The sequence below is a fragment of the Oratosquilla oratoria genome, chromosome 31 (genome assembly GCF_046742065.1).
Source record: "Oratosquilla oratoria isolate Oo_2021 chromosome 31, ASM4674206v1, whole genome shotgun sequence".
In the NCBI taxonomy this organism is placed as follows: Eukaryota; Metazoa; Arthropoda; class Malacostraca; order Stomatopoda; family Squillidae; genus Oratosquilla; species Oratosquilla oratoria.
In genome coordinates this window covers 48,799,234-48,802,933 of record NC_134807.1, presented here as the reverse complement: position 1 = coordinate 48,802,933, position 3,700 = coordinate 48,799,234, and positions in this window count along the sequence as shown.

Below are 3,700 nucleotides of genomic sequence, written 5' to 3'. Positions count from 1 at the left end.
TAAAGGCAAGCTTAGACACCATAATTATGAGGAATGGGAATAAGCTTACCCTCATTGGTTCCTGGATAAAGCCCTCAGGCAAGCCAGAACCAGTGTAGTAGCTGGATCTATAAGGACGTGCAGTATAGGAAAAAATGCAAAAAACACTTGTCATTTGCTGGAACGGACTGGTATGTCCTTTGCGATACTTGTAGTGATTTTTTCTTTTTTGTAGTGTGTAAATAATTTAGAATAATGTAGCTAACTTGTTTTATCCAGTAGTAACAAATCACCATAATTAACCTTTTTACTGGCACACATGGGCCGAGATGAAAAAATATCTGTACTACGTTGTAGAAATCATTGTTTACAAAGCTTGTGGCATTCAGGTGGCGTAGTAAGCACGTGATGCAGTATTTTGTTTAGGAGCACACTGCAAAGGTATTGACTGCGTCACGTATACTACCCTTTCTTTTTTGAGTGCCCAAAAACAGCATTGCAAGGCCAACATGCACACAGGTAAGCACCAATGATGTACGAACATGAAAATTTCTTCAGAGAGATATTCCCCTTCAAATTGATAGTCCATAACTATGCCGTCTACCCGCACATCTTGGGTGTTGTCAGAGATACTTAAGGAATCGAGACTAATCTCAAAAGACGATGAAAAACTTTCAATATCACTGAATATCGACTGTTGCGCAGCAGGACGTATGGGTTACAAAGCTCATGATATCATCGGAATTAATACCAAGAGATGGTGCTTTATGTTGTGTTTTAGAATGCAAATTAGCAGACGACTAATATTTTTATCAAAGACTCCTTCAAATAGTATTTTGAGATATATTTGTTTTAAACATGGTGTTCGTAAAAATAGATATCATTACAAAAAAGAAAATACAAAGTTGCACCTGGGCTTAGTGATTACCCTTTAAACCATGAACGTGTTGAACAGTCAGGGTGCTATCATACGGCCTTATTGCATTGCCTCCTGACTGAACCGCTCTATTTCATCTCTACTCTAACACGTGTTCTTTCATTTAGATATACTCTTCATTGTCTTCAACGGTCTCCTCTCATCCCATACTTCTCCAACATATTCCACGATATTCAAATTCACTTTATAATACCCTTTCTCTGGATTCATATCTCATTTCCTTAATTCCTGAACACTTAACGTTTTCTATTTCAGCCCAGCCCTATGTTTTATCCTCATCTCCTCTGTCATCTTCCTTAGTCTATCAACATCCATTTCTATTTCCTATCCGGAATGCTTCTTGGACTTACTTCTGCCTCCTTTACTTTCCTAAATAGGTACCAAATACAATATAATTCATTCATCTGGAATCATTCCCTAATTTCTGTTTTTTTTTTTTTTTTATATAGACATTTTCAAGCATTAATCTCTGCATCTCCTCTTTCATAACTTTTCCCCGTTAATTCTTCCAGTCAGTGTTTATTTCTTTCAATATTTCTACACCAATTTTCACTAACTTTATTCTTGTGCCTCTACATTGTAGTTCCCTCCTTCTTCCTCTTCCGTATCCATTTATATTCTCTTTCTATATCACAATCTTCACTCTTCTTATTTCTTACCTCATTTTTTATTTCTTTTTGTTTATCTTCCTCGCTATTTTGTTTCAAATCAAATTCCATTTTTTCTAAAAGCCTTTGGCATCTCTCTGCATTTTCCCGGTCTTTCCCATTTTAAACCTCAAAAACATCACATCTTTATCCTTTTCTTTACAAAAATTTCTATCACTTTTTTTTTTATAATTCTTCTTATTGCAGGAGAGGGGTAGAAAAAACACTTCACCTGTAAAATCACGTTTCACCATGGAAGAATTATGATGACATATGGTACATAAAAAAGGCATAGGTTAAGACAAAATAAATCTGAGATTGAAAGGCTGTCCTTTGCATTGATTGCTTCATTGCATACACACACTAGAAATTGTCCCACGCCGAGGAAAAACAAACCTATGCACCTAAGAAAAATCAGATCACACCTAACACAAGCCCACAATATTGATATTATTTATCATAACCTCAGAATCAGTACATTAATAACAATAACGAAATTCAACAAAACTAGCCAATTGAACTGTTTGGAAGAAGTTATATTCAAGAACTTCCAGCCCTATATAGATACACAACTAAACATGTCAAGAAATGATTTAGGGCTTCCCCCGGAGGAACCGGGAGGATAATGATCTGTATCTCTTTTTTTGGGCATAAACCCTTTTGGTCTCATCTGTCTCAGTTTTCTCTGATATAATCATATCTTTTCCTTTGTGAATTGTACGATTATACCTATACTTCCTTATGATACTTCAGGTAGAATGTGAAATGCTGAAAGTACTTTGTGTTGGTGTTATGCAAATACAATTCTTTTATTAACTTTTGGTAATAAAAGATGATATACAATATAATGTGACATGGTATAATATGATATATTATAACAAAATACAGTATAATACAATATGATACAATATAATATAATATATAATACGATTTGATATAATATAAATTATATAATATAATGTAATATAATATAATATAATATAATATAATATAATATAATATAATATAATACAATATAATAGAATAGAATATGATATATGATATAATATAATATGATATAATATAAGATAATATAATATAATACAATATGATATAATATAATATAATATAATATAATGTAATATAATATAATATGATATAGTATAATATAATATAATATGATATAATGAATAATATAATAAAATATAATATGATATGATATATATAATATAATATAACATAATATATGATATAATATAATATGATATAGTATAACATAATATAGTATAATATAATAAAATACAATATAATATAATATAATATGATATGATATAATATAATATAATATAATGTAATATAATGTAATATAATGTAACATTATATTATATTGTATTACCAAATAATTCCGACTGTCTTCCCCGGATTCGAACCTGGGGTCGTGAATTCTCACTGCCGTCGCCTTATTTGATCGACATCACCGTCAATGGTGATTCCATTCAGATATTATATTATATTATATTATATTATATTATATTATATTATATTATATTATATTATATTATATTATATTATATTATATTATATTACATTATATTATATGTTATATTATATCATATCATATTATATTATATTATATTATATTATATCATAGTACATTATATTGTATTACATTATATTATATCATATTATATCATATATCATATTATATTATATTATATATATTATATTATATTATATTATATTATATTATATTATATTATATCATATTATATTATATTATATTATGTTATATTATATTATATTATATTATATTATATTATATTATATTATATTATATTATATTATATTATATTATATTATATTATATTATATTATATTATATTATATTATATTATATTATATTATATTATATTATATTATATTATATTATATTATATTATATTATACAAAGAATTACAAAGGAGGAGCATGCCGATAGGAGACCTTCTGGTCCATAACTAGGTCGGATGCGAATTTTTTTTTAATAAGAATAAATCAATCATTAAATAAATAAGAATAGCAACAATATAAGAATAAATAAATAGATAAATAGGTAAAGTTAAAAAATAAAGAAATATGGAACTAGCAAATAACAATAAATGGACAAATATATAATAAT